Here is a 20,867-nt window from a genome sequence, read left to right as displayed (position 1 = left end):
TTGACTGATTCATGATTGATTGATTCATGTTTTACTGTGCCATTACAACAGGAAAAATTATTCATTGTAGTAGAATATTGAAGCTCACGCATCAGTCCAGAAGGGGAAGACATGAACGTCGCAGAGACAAACTGCTCTTCAGTAGCTGTCCTCCATGCACACATCAAGTCCTTCTCCACTGCTTCCTATACAATCAACCTCATCCTTGATCTCTGCACCAATGTCTACATCCTCTGGCTGATAGTGACCGGAGCGGGAGGGACTATGGCCTCAGAGTTCTTTGCTCTCAACCTGACATGTCTGAGATCCTCTTTTCCCTGTCTCCTGTCTTATTATATTCTACATACACATTCCTAAATATATTATTGGTATCTTGAACACAGGCCGGTCCGTTTCAAACCTTTGTTTGTGTGGAGTGCTACCTGGCAGTGGTCCATCCTGTGCTCTACCTGAAGTCCAAACCCCTGAGATACAGAGTGGGGTGTTGTGATGTTGATGGTGCTTGGGTCCTGTTTGTTCTGTATGCTTCTGATTCCTAAATCAATATATACATTCTTGGTTCAGGACCTTTGTGATGTCATTCAGCTGCCTCTCAGTTCTCAGGGCTCTGAAACTTCCTGGGCCGGGGGAAGGGGAGAGAGAGAAAGGGGGACAATAACATGAAGATGAGAGCGTTTAAGATCATTTTGATTATCCTGGTGTCTACGATGGTGAACTACCTCACTATGATTTTAATGATGCATTTGTACAATGTCCTCGATCGGGTTCTGTTTGTCACTATCCATTTGTTTCTCCATCAGTGTGACCGGTGGGTTTGTACATCCCCTCCTCTACCTCCACAGGGCTGGGAAACTGCCCTGTATCAGAGGTCTCTGAGGAAGGGGTGACTTCCTTATAAATGGGGCGCTCACACTGCTCACTACTTTCAGAAACCAAGCTACCAGAAATCTGTCATTTTAAAAAGGAGACATTCAACAGTTGGCCACTGGAGAGTTGACACTGTGCTGGATAGGCTAATGACCAACATTTTGTTTTACATGCTGTTCAGAAGATACACCTCTGAGGGTAAGTTTTGGTAATAAGGTAGCTGAAGGTAGTAAGTAGTGTGAGTGCTCGGTTAGATGTCACAGAAATTATATGAAATAGGGTTGAATCTTTGAAGTTAAGTGTTTCAACTTGTTAACTTAACTATTATTCAAGATGAATTAGAGTCGATGTTGATTAATCACAGATCACAATCCTGCAACATAGAGGGGAAGGGAATCTGTTTCTAATTTGTCTGTTTCTGTGTTGTATTCTCAAATGAACATGACCTTTTTGTTCAGTTATAAGCCTTCCAATTAGTTTTATTTGAGTGTCCAAATTTTTTCAGGATATCGGCCATGTAAACCCATTTGGCAGCAGTGGTTACAGCAGTGGTTCCCAACTCCAGTCCTCTCACAATATAACATAATGGAATCAACATGACGACAAACCGAAAAATCATTAGGAATTGGCTCAACGATTTTATGGAAAGTTGTTGGGATAATTACAATACAGAATATACAGAGTATCAAAGCACAAGGCGAGACACAAATGCAGACACAGGAGGCAGATGGTTGGAGTCTTACAATGTTTATTAATCCAAAAGGGTAGGCAAGAGAATGGTCGTGCACAGGCAAAAAGGTCAAAACCAGATCAGAGTCCAGGAGGTACAGAGTGGCAGACAGACATGGTCAAGGCAGGCAGAATGGTCAGGCAGGCGGGAACAAAGACCAGAAACAGGCAAGGGACAAAACAGGGAGGACTAGAAAAAGGAGAAAGCAAAAAGCAGGAGAACAGGAAAACCACTGGTTGACTTGGAAACATACAAGAAGAACTGTCACAGAGAGACAGGGAACACAAGGATAAATACACTGGGGAAAATAAGCGATACCTGAAGGGGGTGGAGACAATCACAAGGACAGGTGAAACAGATCAGGGCGTGACAAGAGTATATGAGTGGAGTTCAGCGGTTGGAAATCCTGCTCATTACCCCATGATGTGCTCAGGCACTCCATGTCCTTTCCAACAGCTCTACTAAAAACAGCTTCATGCTCACAGGAAAAAATACTGCTGCTCCAAATTTGCTCTATTCATTAAAATCACAATTTAACCAACACCCATCTATTTTTGTGACTACCTGGACCTACCATTTGGTTTTGAAGTATTGAAACCAAATCATATGATTTGAATGAAAAGTATTTGAATTAACATGAAAAGGTGAATGTAACTGCACATTATTTCAAATAAGCTACATATCATATTATATATTTATTTACCTTCTCGCAAAACGTTTGTGGATGGTTTGAAAGCATATTTTCACTGTGTAAATCAAGGTTAGCCATGCCCAACTAGCACATAACGTTCAGAGAACCATATATTTATTTGAGCTTGGTGAAAGCGTGGTTGTCCTAGTGTTATTTTGCATTCAACCTTCACACAACTTTCTGGGAATGGTGCAGCAAAGTTGCTTGGCTTAGGTACATTCTCAGCACATTTAAGGAACTTCACAAAAATCATTATTTTCTTGGCATTTCATTACTTTAATAGACGTTTCCTAAATGTTTAAACATGGTTACATTTAATTTACATTTTGGTAATATTCTTGGATTGTTTTCCAACTGGTTTGACATTGGGAATGTTCTCAAATAGTTCAGAGAACGTTAAGAAACAACGCACACTTCTGTGGGAATTTCAGGACTTCACCATAACGTTTCCTACAGGTTTCATCATGGTTAGGTGCCACAAAACATGTCGTTTGACACGTGATTTTTCTGTTGCTCATTAGAATAACGAGATTTCAGTCTTAGAGGTGCGTTTCCTGACTGATTCTGTATTTGGTTAATGATGTTTGTCCCCGATGAGACGTTTTAGACGCGGATGTCGTGCGGCCCAGCCCCCATAGTGACATCGTCTGTATGGAAGAATTTCCTCTGTGTTGTCTTATGAATTCAACATTCTCTGTCACTGTCACACCCTGATCTGTTTCACGTGTCTTTGTGCTTGTCTCCACCCCCCTCCAGGTGTTACCCATCTTCCCCATTATCCCCAGTGTATTTATACCTGTGTTCTCTGTTTGTCTGTTGCCAGTCCTTTTTGTTCGTCAAGCCTACCCTAAGCCTGCCTGCCGTTCTGTACCTTGTCACTCCACACTGGATTTCTGACCTCTGCCTGCCCTTGACCTGTAGTTTTGCCTGACCCTGTTCTAGTAAAAAACTTTGATTTCTTCGACACTGTCTGCATCTGGATCTTCCCTAAAACGTGATAGTCACACCTCTGAGAAGCAGAGGTTCTGTTATGATAACATCCTGTAGGTCTGATATCTGATTATAGGTTCACTTTACAGTAGTACTGAAAAAGAACGCCACCTACTGGTGGTGGACTCCAAAAGAGGTGCTGGTAAGACAGGCATACACACGCACACGCACACACACAGCAAAGAGGAAGAGGACTGATGGTAGTGAATAGTGATAGTGGTTTTCTGTAGCACAGAAGGAACAGGGGATATACATATATTACAACAGTGTAGGTTATACAGCAGTAATGGCAGTGATGCAATATATACAGTTGAAGTCGGAAGTTTACATACACCTTAGCCAAATACATTTAATCTCAGTTTTTCACAATTTCTGTTTATAATCCTAGTAAAAATTCCCTGTCTTAGGTCAGTTAGGATCACCACTTTATTTTAAGAATGTGAGATGTCTGAATAATAGTAGAGAGAACGATTTATTCCGATTTTATTTATTTCATCACATCGTCAGTGGGACAGAAGTTTACATGCACTCAATTAGTATTTGGTAGCATTGCCTTTAAATTGTTTAACTTGGGTCAAACGTTTTGGGTAGCCTTCCACAAGCTTCCCACAATAAGTTGGGTGAATTTTGGCCCATTCCTCCTTTCAGAGCTGGTGTAACTGAGTCAAGTTTGAAGGCCTCCTTGCTCGCACACACTTTTTCAGTTCAAGCTTTAATAACTTCCTGACTGATGTCTTGAGATGTTGCTTCAATATATCCACATCATTTTCCTACCTCATGATGCCATCTATTTTGTGAAGTGCACCAGTCCCTCCTGCAGCAAAGCACCCCCACAACATAATGCTGCCAACCCCATGCTTCACGGTTGGGATGGTGTTCTTCGGCTTGCAAGCCTCCCCCTTTTTCTTTCAAACATAACGATGGGCATTATGGCCAAAGAGTTCTATTTTTGTTTCATCAGACCAGAGGACATTTCTCCAAAAAGTACGATCTTTGTCCCCATGTGCAGTTGGAAACCGTAGTCTGCCTTTTTAATGTCGGTTTTGGAGCAGTAGCTTCTTCCTTGCTGAGCGGCCTTTCAAGTTATGTCGATATAGGACTCGTTTTACTATGGAAATAAATACTTTTGTACCTGTTTCCTCCAGCATCTTCACAAGGTCCTTTGCCGCTGTTCTGGGATTGATTCGCACTTTTCGCACCAAAGTACGTTCATCTCTAGGAGACAGAACGCGTCTCCTTCCTGAGCGATGTGACGGCTGCGTGGTCCCATGGTGTTAATACTTGCGTACTATTGTTTGTACAGATAAATGTGGTACCTTCAGTCGTTTGGAAATTGCTCCCAAGGATGATCCAGAGTTGTGGAGGTCTACAATATTTTTTCAGAGGTCTTGGCTGATTTCTTTTGATTTTCCCATGATGTCAAGCAAAGAGGTACTGAGTTTGAAGGTAGGCCTTGAAATACATTCACAGGTACACCTCCAATTAACTCAAATTATATCAGAAGCTTCTAAAGCCATAACATCATTTTCTGGAATTTTCCAAGCTGTTTAAAGGCAGAGTCAACTTAGTGTATGCAAACTTCTGACCCACTGGAATTCTCTCTCTCTCTCTCTCTCTCTCTCTCTCTCGCTCTCTCTCTCGTGCATGCTGGGAGTGAGTCGTGAAGCAGGAGTGATTGTGAGAGCGACTGGAATTATTTTCACTCTATTGGGTTTTGGTGTGTATATATTGATTAGTTTAGTTGTTTTAAGGGTATCTTGTCTAAATATCACTAAGCACGTATAGGGGTGGTGGGATCGTTGAGGTTGGTTTTCGCGAAGGCACAACCAGCGGGTGGGGCTGGTTGCAATGGCCACTCGCGGAAGTTTGGAGTTTAAAAAACTTAGTCGGCGACATGGAGTGAAGATTCCTACTGCGGCCGGGTGTTCAGTGGAAGAATGTAGCTTGGCAGTGGGTGCTGTCATTGGGTATGATAGTATCAAATCAGCCTCAAGGATGAATAGCGCTGTAGTGATATTCTTAGATTCCATTGAAAAGGTGAATAAGATAGTTGAGAGTGGTGTTGTGTTGCGGGAGACACAGACACCGGTATTTCTGCTTATGAATCCGGCAAAGAAAGTTATACTTTCTAACGTGCCACCATTTGTTAGAGATGACGTGTTGGAGCAAGAGTTATCTCGTCATGGTCAAATTGTATCAACAATAAAGAAGGTTCTTTTTGGATGCAAATCTCCGTTGCTGAAACATGTCGTGTCTCATAGGAGACAAGTGCATATGATTTTAAAAAAGGACACTGATGAACTGAATTTAGCATTCAGTTTTAAGATTGATGGATTTGATTATGTCTTCTACGCTTCTACTGAATCAATGAAATGCTTTGGCTGTGGAAGAGAGGGGCATTTGGTGCATAATTGTCCCGAGAATGAGCACGCAGAGCCCGGTAGCAGCTCTAGTGCTGGTGCAGCTAACGCACCACCGCGAAGGTATGAACATGCTAAGGGTGCAGGGGAAGGGAGAAGGTGGGCAGATGTGGTAGGAAAAGTTGGAGAGGAAGGCATTGTGGATACGGCGGCAATTGTGGTAGATCAGAACAAAGAGGGAGGGGAAACAGTCGGTGAGATTGCGACTGCCGTCGCTGAGGTGGTGCTGGAAAATGAAATTGGAGGTCAAGAGGAGATTGAAATAATGGAAAAGGAAGCAGCTGTTTTCAAAGTACCGAGGAGTAAGAGGTGGTGAAGGGTCTAATTCCAAGAGGAAGGTAAAGATTGATAAATCACTTGAAGATAAACAGGTTGTAGAGATGGTGGAGTTTCCTTCTGGGGAGGATAGCGAGAGTGAGTCATCTGACGCGTCACAACAAAATAGCGAGATAAATGGGGTGGAAGGGAGGTATGAGATTGAGAAGGTACGTCAATTTCTGAAGTTGACAAAAGGGAAGAAATATATGCAGGATTATAATGTAACAGATTTTTTCCCTGGACGTGAATTGTTCATTGAATCAGCAAAGTTTCTGATGTCAAAAATAACAGGGGGAGGTTTGACAAGCCCTGAAATTGCTAGACTCAAGAAAGTGGTCACGAGAGTGATAAGTGATGTAAATTCTAAAGAAAATGAAAGAGTTCAGTCGCAGCTCTCTGTAAAGAGATGTGGTTTCTGGGTCTTCCTCTGTATTTTTTTTTCATCCATGAGCAGTTTTAAGATTTCTTCTTTAAACGTAAATGGGGCAAGAGAAGTTGAAAAAAAGAGCCATAGTGTATGAGTTAATTAGGGGAAAGGGAAGTGACAATTTTTCTACAAGAAACACATAGAAATTTGGAAAATTAAGTTATGTGGCAACAGGAGTGGGGGGGGACAGTGGTGTGTAGTCATAAAAACTCAAAAAGTGAGGGTGTGGCCATCTTGTTCTCATAAGGTTGAAGAGGTAGTTGAGGGGAGGTTATTAAAAGTTAGAGTAGGGTATGAAAACATCACTATGTGTCTGATAAATGTATATGCCCCAGTGGTGGCAGTTGAGAGGGTATGTTTTTTAGAGACATTATCAAATACCATTGAGAAATGTAACAATGAAGATTATTTATTTATTGCTGGGGATTTTAACTGCACAGTCAGTGATTTAGATAGAAATCACAAAGAACCTCATATAGCCTCAAGGACTTTTTTTAAATGTCTCATTATAACAAATGAATTGTGTGATATTTGGCGGAGTCAACATGGAGGCACAAGGCAGTATACCTGGGTGCATGTGAGAGAGAACACCATCTCTATGGCCAGGTTAGATAGGTTTTATTGTTTTGAGCATCAATCGCAGGTCTGTAAATCAAGTGTGATAACCCCAGTGGGATTTTCTGATCATTGTTTAAGAACAGAGGTGGTGTTCATTAACGATGTAAAACCTAAAAGCGCATACTGGCATTTTAACATAACTTTATTGAGTGATGCTCACTTCAGGAAATGTTTTAGTTTTTTCTGGGAGAGGTGGAGGTCTCAAAAGGCCAGTTTTGTATCCCTTCAACAGTGGTGGGATATAGGGAAAATCCAGATTCAACAATTCTGTAAGCAATACACAAGGAATGTCACCAAGGATATCACCAGATCAATGAAAGCCCTAGAGACTGAAATAGTGGAACTCATGACGTTGGTTGAGACCACAGGAGATCGAGGCCACACTCAGGCCCTCAAGAGGAAAAAAGCTGCATTGGCAGACCTGCTGGGTATCAGAGCACAGGGGGCATTGGTGAGAAGTAAGTTTCAGGGAATCTCTGAAATGGATGCCTCATCCAAATTTTCTTTGGTTTAGAGAAAAAGAATGGACAAAGAAAAATTATTCATTGTCTCAAATCAGCTGTTGGACAAGAGCTCACTAGACCTAGTGAAATTAGAAAGAGGGCAGTAGAGTTCTATGCTGAGCTCTACAAGTGTGAGAACAAAGAGGATAAAACAGTGACACAGCAGTTCCTTGATGGGCTCCCACAGGTGGCTGCAGAAGCTCAGGTTGAGCTTGAGCAACCATTGTCTTTGCAGGAGTTATACACTGCATTAAAAGGCATGGAAAATGGAAGGGCACCAGGCATTGATGGGCTTCCCGTTGACTTTTTTAAGTCTTTTTGGGCTATGTTGGGAGAGGATTGGCTAGCAGTAGTTAATGATAGTTTAACCGGAGGGTTACTACCAATAAGCTGCAGAAGGGCTGTCCTCACCCTACTGCCCAAAAAGGGTGACCCTAGGGAGGTGAAGAACTGGAGGCCGGTGGCTTTATTGTGCACTGATTATAAGATCCTGTCAAAGGCTTTGTCCAACAGGTTGAGGGAGGTGATGGGGCAAATCATACATACGGACCAGTCCTACTGTGTTCCTGGCAGGCAGATAGGGGATAACATTTCTCTGATTCGTCATTTTTTTGGACGTCTCTAGGGCTATTGGGTTGGATAGTGGTCTAATTTCAATTGATCAAGAAAAGGCATTTGACCGAGTTGAACATCAATATTTATGGCACACTTTTGAGGCGTTTGGGTTCAGCTCTGGTTTTATTGCCATGATAGAGGTGATATATGGTGACATTGAAAGTGTATTGAAAGTTAACGGTGGTTTGAGTGCTCCTTTTAAAGTGTGTAGAGGTATTAGGCAGGGATGTTCTTTGTCGGGAATGTTATATTCCATTGCTATAGAGCCACTACTAAATAGCATTAGAAGTCGCATTGAAGGGGTGTACCTTTCAAGGGATATTCCTCCTATTCGTCTCTCAGCCTATGCTGATGATGTAGTTGTTTTAGTGAAAAATAAAGCGGAGGTGGATAGTTTGAGTCTAATGGTTGATCGTTTTAGGAGAATATCCTCTGCAAAGGTAAATTGGGAAAAGAGTTGTGCTTTACAGATTGGAGAATGATCTGGAGGGATCATGGCTTTGCCAGGGGGGCTGGAATGGTGTAAGGGAGGTTTTAAGTATCTTGGAGTGTACCTAGGAGATGAGGGGACTATGGAAAAAAATTGGATTGGGGTGGTTGAAATGGTGGAAGGAAGGATGAGATGGCGTTGGTTGCTATCTCGTATGTCATATAGGGGGCGCACTATTATAGTTAACAATGTGATTGCCTCTGCACTGTGGCATCGGTTGTCAGTTTTAGAACCACCATCTGGCAATAATTGTGGATTTCTTTTGGGATAAATATCACTGGGTTCCACAAAGTGTTTTGTATTTGTCAAAAGAGGAGGGGGGACAAGGTCTTGTACATCTTGCTAGTAGGGCTGCTGCTTTCCGGTTTCAGTTTATTCAAAGGTTGCTTTATGGACCAGAACATGTGGTTTGGAGAGGGGTGGCAGGTCTTGTATTACAGCAGGTTGGAGGATTAGGTTTAAAGAAGGCTTTATTTTTGGTTGATAGTAGACAGATTTCTAGGGAGGGAGTATCTCCGTTTTACAGAGGCCTTCTTAGGGTGTGGAGCATAATGAAGGTGTCCAGACGAACTTCAGCAGAGTCAGTGCATTGGCTGTTGGAGGAACCTCTGGTGTATGGGGCAAGACTGGATTGTACAACTGCAGTTGTTCCACATTTTTCCAAGATTCTGGTAAAGGGCAAAATCATTACCTTAAAACAGTTAATGGCCATGGCTGAGCCCGCCTTAATGGATGGAAGACGGGTGGCTGAACATTTGGGGGTGAGGTCGGAAAGGATTGTCGGACAACTGCTGGGAAGCTGCAGGAAGGCTCTGTCAGCAGAAGAGTGGGGTATGCTTAATAGCCACAAGAAGAAGGTACAAGATGAAGACGACTCATTTCCAAGACTAGGGATTACACCAAATATCCCAGAGTCAGAAAGAAAGGCGTTATTACTGGATTTGAGAGGGTTGGAAGAGGTGGGTTTGGATGAGGTGAATGGGAAAGACTTATATAGGGGGTGTGTCAAGGTGTTGAATAAAGATAAATTGAAAAATAGAAAAGACACTCCATGGAGGGTAAAATTGGTAAAGCCAGCATGGAGAGCACTGTACAAGCCACCGTTACAAAAGGGTACTGGTGATATGCAATGGAGGGTTTTGCATGGCATCATTGCAGTTAATGCTTTTGTATCTGTTATTAACTCAGATGTTAGAGATGGATGTCCTTTTTGTAATATAAGAGAAACCATTTTTCACTGTTTTATGGAGTGTGAGAGGATAAAACCTCTCTTGGAAATGCTGGAGTCTTTGTTTAAAGCTGTAGGGGAGATTTTCAATAACACTGTTTTTATTTTGGGGTTTCAATATAGTAAGCAACAGAAAAGAAAATGTCAACTATTACATTTTATTTTGGGACAAGCTAAGATGTCAACTTTTCTGAGTAGGAAACATAAGATAGAAACGGGATATGGGCAGGATGTAAGATGTGTTTTTAAAGGATTAGTGAAAGTAAGAATAAAAGTGGATTTTGAGTTCTTCTCAGGTGTAAAAGATCTCCCATTGTTTGAGGAGAAGTGGGCATACGAAGGAGCGCTTTGTTTTGTAGAGGAGGGGAAACTATTTTTTGTTGATTAAATAAGTTGAATGTATATGTTCTTTTGTATTTTTTAGGAATTACATTTGTTGTTTCATTTCTGAAAAGGCAGTGTCATTACTTATGTTAACACTTGAGTCTCTCTCTCTCTCTCTCTCTCTCTCTCTCTCTCTCTCTCTCTCCTTGGACAAATCCATTCATTTTACAAAATAAATTAAATACACTTCGTGTTAAGATTTCCATTCTCAGACATTTTTTCATTGCCTATTACTGTAACTCAATTATAGTGTTCTTGCATATTGATATTTATCTTATGGAGTCAGATCATTAATTAATTAATTCCACCTGTAACTTTATCCTCTCTAGGGTATGTGGGACGAAATCATCCCACATACTCAACAGCCAGTGGAATCCCGTGGCGCGTTATTCAAATACCTTAGAAATGCTATTACTTCAATTTCTCAAACATATTACTATTTTACACCATTTTAAAGACAAGACTCTCGTTAATCTAACCACACTGTCCGATTTCAAAAAGGCTTTACAACGAAAGCAAAACATTAGATTATGTCAGCAGAGTACCCAGCCAGAAATAATCAGACACCCATTTTTCAAGCTAGCATATAATGTCACATAAACCCAAACCACAGCTAAATGCAGCACTAACCTTTGATGATCTCCATCAGATGACACTCCTAGGACATTATGTTATACAATACATGCATGTTTTGTTCAATCAAGTTCATATTTATATCAAAAACCAGCTTTTTACATTAGCATGTGATGTTCAGAACTAGCATACCCACCGCAAACTTCCGGTGAATTTATTAAATTACTCACGATAAACGTTCACAAAAAACATAATTATTTTAAGAATTATAGATACAGAACTCCTTTATGCAATCGCTATGTCCGATTTTAAAATAGCTTTTCGGCAAAAGCACATTTTGCAATATTCTGAGTAGATAGCCCAGCCATCACGGCTAGCTATTTTGACACCCACCAAGTTTGGCCCTCACCAAACTCCGATTTACTATTAGAAACATTTGATTACCTTCGCTGTTCTTCGTCAGAATGCACTCCCAGGACTTCTACTTCAATAACAAATGTTGGTTTGGTTCAAAATAATCCAGCTCTGAACCTTTTCACCTGGATCATCGCAGCTAGCTAGCTGCTATCCGAGTGGCTACTCCTGGCTAACATCTCTGTCCCGAAGCAAGCACCAATTGGCCTGGAGCTAGCCTATGCTAGGCCTATCTCCCGGCTAGCTGAAGATGGCAATCAGCCACTCCTTGGGCAACAATACCTATTTTGCCAATTGGCCTGGACCCTTTTACTACACGGAGCCCGGCTGATCCATCACGACTGGTCTGCTGACATAACCGCACGATGGGGCTACAACAGACTTCTTCCGTCGCAACGTCCCTCTAAGGTCCTTCTGATAGCCCCGGCCCGCTAGCTGTCTGAATCGCACTGTCTCCAGCCCGCCTAACTACTCACTGAACCCTATGATCACTCGGCTATGCATGCCTTGTCCATTACTGTTTTGGTAAATGATGATTGTCTTATTTCACTGTAGAGCCTCCAGCCCTGCTCAATATGCCTTAGCTAACCCTTTTTTCCACCTCCCACACATACGGTGACCTCACCTGGTTTAAATGGCGTCTCTAGAGACAATACCTCTCTCATCGTCACTCAATGCCTAGGCTTACCTCCACTGTATTCACATCCTACCATACCTGTACATTATGCCTTGAATCTATTCTACCGCGCCCAGAAACCTGCTCCTTTTAATTATCTGTTCTGAACGTACTAGACGACCAGATCTTATAGCCTTTAGCCATACCCTTACCCTACTCCTCCTCTGTTCCAATGGTGATGTAGAGGTTAATCCAGGCCTGCAGTGCCTAGCTCCACTCCCATTCCGCAGGCGCTCTCATTTGTTGACTTCTGTAACCGTAAAAGCCTTGGTTTCATGATGTTAACATGAGAACTCTCCTTCCAGACTCACATTAAACATCTCCAATCCAAAATTAAATCTAGAATCGGCTTCCTATTTCGCAACAAAGCATCCTCCACTTATGCTGCCAAACATACCCTCGTAAAACTGACCGTCCTACCGATCCTCGACTTCGGCGATGTCATTTACAAAATAGCCTCCAACACTCTACTCAACAAATTGGATTCAGTCTATCATCAGTCTATCCATTTTGTCACCAAAGCCCCATATACTACCCACCACTGCGACCTGTACGCTCTCGTTGGCTGGCCCTCGCGTCATACTCGTCGCCAAACCCACTGGCTCCAGGTCATCTACAAGTCTCTGCTAGGTAAAGCCCCTCCTTATCTCAGGTCACTGGTCACCATAGCAGCACCGACCCGTAGCACGGGTATCTCACTGGTCACACCCAAAGCCAATTCTTCCTCTCCTTCCAGTTCTCTGCTGCCAATGACTGGAATGAACTGCAAAAATCACTAAAGCTGGAGACTCATATCTCCCTCACTAGCTTAAGCACCAGCTGTCAGAGCAGATCACTGCACCTGTACATAGCCCATCTGTAAATAGCCCATCCAATCTACCTCATCCCCATACTGTATTTATTTATTTATTTTGTTCCTTTGCACCCCAGTATCTCTACTTGCACATTCATCTTCTGCACATTCTACCATTCCAGTGTTTAATTGCTATATTGTAATTACTTCGCCACCGTGGCCTATTTATTGCCTTATCCCTTATCCTACCTCATTTGCACATGCTGTATATAGACTTTTTCTACTGTATTATTGATTGTATGTTTGTTTATTCCATATGTAACTCTGTGTTGTTGTATGTGTCAAACTGCTTTGCTTTATCTTGGCCAGCTCACATTTGCAAATGAGAACTTGTTCTCAACTAGCCTACCTGGTTAAATAAAGGTGAAATAAAATGCATTTGAAAAAGATGCCTCCTCCCTAAGTTTGTTTTATTCACTGCTTTAGCACACTCTGCCAATCCGGATGTCCTAGCCATGTCTGAATCCTGGCTAAGGAAGGCCACCAAAAACCCTGAAATTTCCATCCCGAAATATAACATTTTCCGACAAGATAGAACTGCCAAAGGGGATGGAGTTGCAATCAACTGCAGATATAGCCTGCAGAGGTCTGTCTTACTACCCAGGTCTGTACCCAAACAATTCAAGCTTCCACTTTTAAAAATCCACCTTTCCAGAAACAAGTCTCAAAACCGTTGCCGCTTGCTATAGACCACCTTCTGCCCCCAGCACCATATGTGAATTGATTGCCCCCCATCTATCTTCAGAGCTCGTGCTGTTAGGTGACCTAAACTGGGACATGCTTAACACCCCAGCCATCCTACAATCTAAGCTTTATGTCCTCAATCTCACACAAATGATCAATGAATCTACCAGGTACAACCCCAAATCCGTAAACACGGGGACCCTCATAGATATCATCCTAACCAATCTGCCCACAAAATACAGCTCTGCTGTCTTCAAGCAGGATCTCAGCGATCACTGCCTCATTGCCTGTGTCCGTAATGGGTCTGCGGTCAAATGACCACCCCTCATCACTGTCAAACACACCCTAAAACACTTCAGCGACCAGGACTTTCTAATCGACCTGATCCGGGTATCCTGGAAGGATATTGACCTCATTTTGTCAGTAGAGGATGCCTGATTATTCATTAAAAGTGCTTACCTCACCATGTTAAATTAGCATGCCCCATTCAAAAAATGTAGAACCAGGAATAGATAAAGCCCTTGGTTCACTCCAGACCTGACTGCTCTTGACCAGCACAAAAACATCCTGTGGCGGACTGCATTAGCATCGAATAGCACCTGCGATATGCAATTTTTCAGGGAAGTTAGGAACCAATATACACAGGCAGTTTGAAAGAGCTAGCCTTTGCTTTCCTAACATAAATTTGCATCCTGTAGCACAAACTCCAAAAAGTTCTGGGAGACTGTAAAGTCCATGGACAATAAGAGCACCTCCTTCCAGCTGCCCACTGCACTGAGGCTAGGAAACACTGTCACCACCAATAAATCCACAATAATTGAGAATTTCAGTAAGCATTTTTCTCTGGCTAGCCATGCATTCCACCTGGCTACCCCTACCCTGGTCAACAGCCCTGCACCCCCCACACCAACTTGCCCAAACCTCCCCATTTCTCCTTCACCCAAATCCAGATAGCTGATGTTCTGAAAGATCTGCAAAATCTGGACCCCTACAAATCAGCTGGGCTAGACAATCTGGACCCTCTCTTTCTCAAATTATCCGCCGCAATTGTTGCAACCTTTATTACCAGCCTGTTCAACCTCTCTTTTGTATCGTCTGAGATCCCCAAAGATTGGAAAGCTTCCCCGGTCATCCCCCTCTTCAACAGGGAGACACTAGACCCAAACTGCTACAGACATATCTATCCTACCCTGCCTTTCTAAGGTCTTCGAAAACCAGGTTAACAAACAGATCACCGACCATTTCGAATCCCACCGTACCTTCTCTGCTATGCAATCTGGTTTCTGAGCTGGTCATGGGGGCACCTCAGCCACGCTCAAGGTCCTAAACAATATCATAACTGCCATCGATAAGAGACAATACTGTGCAGCTGTATTCATCGACCTGGCCAAGGCTTTCGAATCTGTCAATCACCACATTCTTATCGTCAGACTCAACAGCCTTGATTTCTCGAATGACTGCCTTTCAGTCCATCCGTTTTGTCACCAAAGCCCCATATACTACCCACCACTGCGACCTGTATGCTCTCGTTGGCTGGCCCTCGCTTCATATTCGTCGCCAAACCCACTGGCTCCAGGTCATCTATAAGTCTTTGCTAGGTAAAGCCCCGCCTTATCTCAGCTCACTGGTCACCATAGCAGCACCCACCCGTAGCACGCGCTCTAGCATGTACAGTTGAAGTCGGAGGTTTACATACACTAAGGTTGGAGTCATTAAAGTGTTTTTTCAACCAATCCACAAATTTCTTGTTGGCAAACTATAGTTTTGACAAGTCGGTTAGGACATCTACTTTGTGCATGACACAAGAAATCTTTCCAACAATTGTTTACAGACAGATTATGTCACTTATAATTCATTGTATCACAATTCCAGTGAGGTCAGAAGTTTGCATACACTAAGTTGACTGTGCCTTTAAACAGCTTGGAAAATTCCAGAAAATTATGTCATGGCTTTAGAAGCTTCTAATAGGCTAATTGACATGATTTGAGTCAGTTGGAGGAGTACCTGTGCATACTTTTCAAGGCCTACCTTCAAACGCAGTGCCTCTTTGCTAAACATCATGGGAAAACCTAAGAAATCAGCCAAGACCTCGAAAAAAATTGTAGACCTCCACAAGTCTGGTTCATCCTTGGGAGCAATTTCCAAATGCCTGAAGGTACCACGTTCATCTGTACAAACAATAGCACACAAGTATAAACACCATGGGACCACACTGTCGTCGTACCGCTCAGGAAGTAAAAGCGTTCTGTCTCCTAGAGATGAACGTACTTTAGTGTGAAAAGTGCAAATCAATCCCAGAACAACAGCAAAGGACCATGTGAAGATGCTGGAGGAAACAGGTACAAAAGCATCTATATCCACAGTAAAAATAGTCCTATATCGACATAACCTGAGGCTACTCAGCAAGGAAGAAGCCACTACTCCAAAACCGCCATAAAAAAGCCAGACTACGGTTTGCAACTGCATATGGGGACAAAAATTGTACTTTTTGGAGAAATGTCCTCTGGTCTGATGAAACAAAAATAGAACTGTTTGGCCATCGTTATGTTTGAAGGAAAAAGGGGGACGCTTGCAAGCCGAAGAACACCATCTCAACCGTGAAGCACGGGGGTGGCAGCATCATGTTGTGGGGGTGCTTTGCTGCAGGAGGGACTGGTGCACTTCACAAAATAGATGTCATCATGAGGATGTAAAATTCAGATGTAAACATCAGTCAGGAAGTTAAAGCTTGGTCGCAAATGGGTCTTCCAAATGTACAATGACCCCAAGCATACTTCCAAAGGTGTGGCAAAATGGCTTAAGGACAACAAAGTCAAGGTATTGAAGTGGCCATCACAAAGCCCTGATCTCAATCCCATAGAAGATTTGTGGGCAGAACTGAAAAAGCGTGTGTGTGCAAGGAGGCCTTCAAACCTGACTCAGTTACATCAGCTCTGTCTGGACGAATGGGCCAAAATTCACCCAACTTATTGTGGGAAGCTCGTGGAAGGCTACCCGAAACATTTGACCCAAGTTTAACAATTTAAAGGCAATGCTACCAAATACTAATTGAGTGTGTGTAAACTTCTGACCACACTGGGAATGTGATGAAAGAATTAAAAGCTGAAATAAATCATTCTCTCTACTATTATTCTGACATTTCACATTCTTAAAATAAAGTGGTGATCCTAACTGACCTAAGACAAGGAATTTTTACTAGGATTAAATGTCAGGAATTGTGAAAAACTGAGTTTAAATGTATTTGGCTACGGTGTATGTAAACTTACGACTTCAACTGTATATTTCACTGGTTACCGCCAAAGCCAATTCCTCCTTTGGCCGTCTTTCCTTCCAGGACTCTGCTGCCAATGACTGGAACGAATTTTAAAAATCACTGAAGCTGGAAACTCATATCTCCCTCACAAACTTTAAGCACCAGTTGTCAGAGCAGATCACTGCACCTGTACATAGCCCAACTGTAAATAGCCCATCCAATCTTACCTCATCCCCATACTGTATTTATTTATTTTTTGCTCTTTTGCACCCGAGTATCTCTACTTGCACATTCATCTTCTGCACATCTATCACTCCAGTGTTTAATTGCTAAATTGTAATTAGTTCACCACTCTGGCCTATTTATTGCCTTACCACCCTTGTCTTACCTCATTTGCACAAACTGTATATGGACTTTTCTGAGCCACACAGGGTCCCGTGTGGCTCAGTTGGTAGAGCATGGTGTTTGCAACGCCAGGGTTGTGTGTTTGTTTCCCACAGGGGACCAGTACATCATTTTTTTTAATTAAATGTATGCATTCACTACTGTAAGTCGCTCTGGATAAGAGAGTCTGCTAAATGACTAAAATGTAAATGTAAAAAATGTGTTATTGACTGTATGTTTGTTTTACTCCATGTGTAAGTCTGTGTTGTTGTTTGTGTCGAACTGCTTCGCTTTATCTTGGCCAGGTCGCAGTTGTAAATAAGAACTTGTTCTCAACTAGCCTACCTGGTTAAATAAAGGTGAAATAAAAAAAAAAAAATGACATGTACTGAAACCTGAAACATGGGTCAAACACTAAGCTTTTATCCTAGGAGGTAAACATCCAAGCATCTGCCCTAGACAATAAAGGATATGAGGGAGGTGGTTTGAACTGATTTGAAGAAAATTGGGAAAATGTATGATAAGAAACAAATGCTTATCAGTTAACTGACCTCAACTGGATTTCGAGTTTGTGCACTTTCTGAAGACGCACAATAACAATATTATTGGGGCGGTGCTGAAGAAGACTTGTGATGAAATCGAATTTAGAAAACAATAACAACATTCTCACAACCATCTGGTTGAGCACTTGAACAGATCCTCTTGGTATCATTGTTCTGAAGACTAAGACAAGTTCCCTATGTGATGCCACTGTAAAGTACTCTACATCCTCTGCCTTATGTAACTAAGTGTGTCTTACTGTAACACCTGTTCACCAGATGTTCATTGACTCCCTCCTACCTTCCCCCAACCCCTCACTGATTACCTACTAAACAACTTAGAAATGTAGAGGTTCTTCATTGGGCACACTTCAAAAGACGTGTTCAGAAGGGTTGTGTGTGTCTGTGTGAGAGAAAGAGAGCGATTAGATAGAAGTGTAGGCCAAATAAGGACCATTTCTTATTTATTTCTCTTTGCTGTATGATATAGATGGTTACCTTCAAAGGCCAAAGAAATGGATTATCATCCTTTCTGTCTCCAGAAGAGATTCTTGGCTTCTTGATTAATTCCAGAATTGGACATCCAGACAGGGGGATGAGTAGTGGGCAGATGTTGTGAATACCAGAGAGATCTGAGGAATTGAAGAGGTTAGCAAAAGTAAGGGGGTGTATTGTAAGTGTGTGTGTGTGTCAATGTACATGAGTGTGTGTGAATGTACATTAATGGATGCAATCATGCTTGTGTGTATGTGTTGTAGGGAGAGAAATCTTAGAGGAAGGGGAAACACTGTAGCTAACTGCCAGTAGCCAGTCTAGCCCTCCGTTGTACTCCTAGGGGATACACATCTGGAGCTGGTTGTTAAATTCATATTAGTAGTCCATGCAGGTATAATCACACAATAATTTGAGCCGAGCACAGAGCTTAATGGTGGATGACACGTCTTTGATGGACACAGGGAAGGCCTCTGGCAACAACACATAAGATAGTATTACCTCTAAATAGTGATCTGTTTGTCTGCCATTTCTGATGAGCCTCAGAAAGAGTTGTACAAAATACAAACCCAAACCTGATATTATGATCAAGAAGATCACTACAATTAAAACAAACAGACAAAGTACACAGATAGTGTACAGTCAATAAACATGGAAGTATAGTCCTAAAGGAGCACAATACCTCCTACTGTGCTAGGTTTTGATCTTCAATGTTAAATTGGAGTGAATAAAAAAGTATCTTTAAAAAAATCTAATTGAACTTTATATAGTTCATGGTAAGGTTGATATCCATGTTTCGGTGTATACATGACACCATTGCATGAATGTTTATTAGCAGGCCTACATTCATATCACATGGCTGAGTCCAAATCATATGTCCAAGGACGTCAATCTGTGAGATAAAAGTAATGTACGTAACAGCATCATAACATATGTCCTTGATTATGGTGTGATTGCAGCATATGACAAGTTTCGAGTTTTATTAGTCATATGTAAAGGATACACATGGTACACACCTCCAATGAAATGCTTACTTGGAGGTTCCTTCTTGACAATTCAACAAAAATAAGAAACATTGTGTGAATTGCTTCAGCTGTTTGAAGGCAGTGGATATGATAGCCTGAACATGTGAAAGTTAGTTTGGTGTTTCCAGCTTGAACAGTTCAAGAGTTACTGTTTGTGAGTTATTTGATGCTAATTTATGCAAATGTGTATAGTTGATAAAAGATTATAAAGAATTTGAATTTAGGATAGCTTGAATGTTTTACATTTGGTCCTGTACTATTCCAGATCAATCTGAACGTTTTAAAGTTTGTATGGTGTTTCTAGCTTCAACGGTGTAAGAGGACTAGCGTTGTAAAGAATAATAGTAACTATTAGTCAAAAATACTCCAAGTCGATATTCACATAATAATTAGGACTTCCCTGGACCTCGTCCACAAATTAGGGAAAACAAACATTCTTTCCACTTGACCCCCATTATGGAAGAACCAACTTCGTTGTCGATTTGTTGTTATACAGAAATAACAAAACATGCCAAAAGCTGCTGTTGTTCAATGTACATGTAACCAGGTCAAAAATCCTGACCTACATATCGCAATGCTCCCACGTAGGGAAATAGAGCCTGCAAGAAGAGCCCTCTGGATATAGGCTATTCGGCGTGGGAAATGTGGAGACCCAGTGTCCAAGTAGGCTACACGTAGCTAATTGTGTGTGTGGAAAACATTTCATCACAAGAAAGAGATTTAACTTAGTCCATTTGTAACTCCACTCACTACTTGTAGCTGTATAGTCCATTTGTTTGTGTTGGCTAGCTTAATGTTCTGGTTGGTAGCTAGCTAGCCCTCACTCACGTGGCTGCTTGCATTGTCGTGAAAAGGGGCATGAGGGAAGCACTACAATATTATTTTTTTCGAAGTAGTGAGAACGCTTTAGATCAGGCAATGTTGAAAGTCATCCTTAGACATGTTATACTTGACTAAAACAAGCAGACAAGAAAATAGTTTGAAAAAGGTCAAGCTTTTGCTGTGAGCCAATGGGGTAGGTAACCTAAGTAACCACAGGTTGTTTTCCCCACAGGTGAGTGGGGCCGCGGCGTTCTATCTAATACCAAACATAATAAAAGATAAGAATATGAAGTAAACGGTTCAGTAGAAATGAATAAAATGTTTTCGCATAAGTTTAATACAGGAAGGCACAATTTAGTCCAACATTTATTTGGGACTATTTACATCTTAACAGGTATGGCTCCAGCATCCTCTCCACCAACATGTCTCTTACTCTTGCCTCATGTAGAGCCTTTAAAAAAAATGTAATAAAATGTATGCACTACTGTAAGTTGCTCTGGATAAGAGCGTCTGCTAAATGACTAAAATGTAAATGTAAAAAATGACGTTGTGTATTTTCGGGGGTTGACTTTTGGGATTGTACGCTCCCCTATCAGACTACGTTCAATGCTCCTCTCCCAGTTTCATTAATTAGTCCCTCAATTGCAAATATGGAACAAACTACAGTTAACAACCTTTCTGCAATTCCTAGATTATTGTCCAATCACCATATTGCGAATACTACTCACATGCAGAGAGGTATTGTTAGTAGTAATCTTGTCCCCATAAAATTGAGCTCTGTCAATAGCTCAAATGGTTTATTGCTCATCCAGTGCAGCTTCAGGTGCTACCTTGGATACTCCATCTGATATAAATTCCTGTAGCAATGGCA

Source organism: Salmo salar, chromosome ssa01, assembly GCF_905237065.1.
Source record: "Salmo salar chromosome ssa01, Ssal_v3.1, whole genome shotgun sequence".
Taxonomy (NCBI): domain Eukaryota; kingdom Metazoa; phylum Chordata; class Actinopteri; order Salmoniformes; family Salmonidae; genus Salmo; species Salmo salar.
This window is presented reverse-complemented; position numbering follows the sequence as displayed.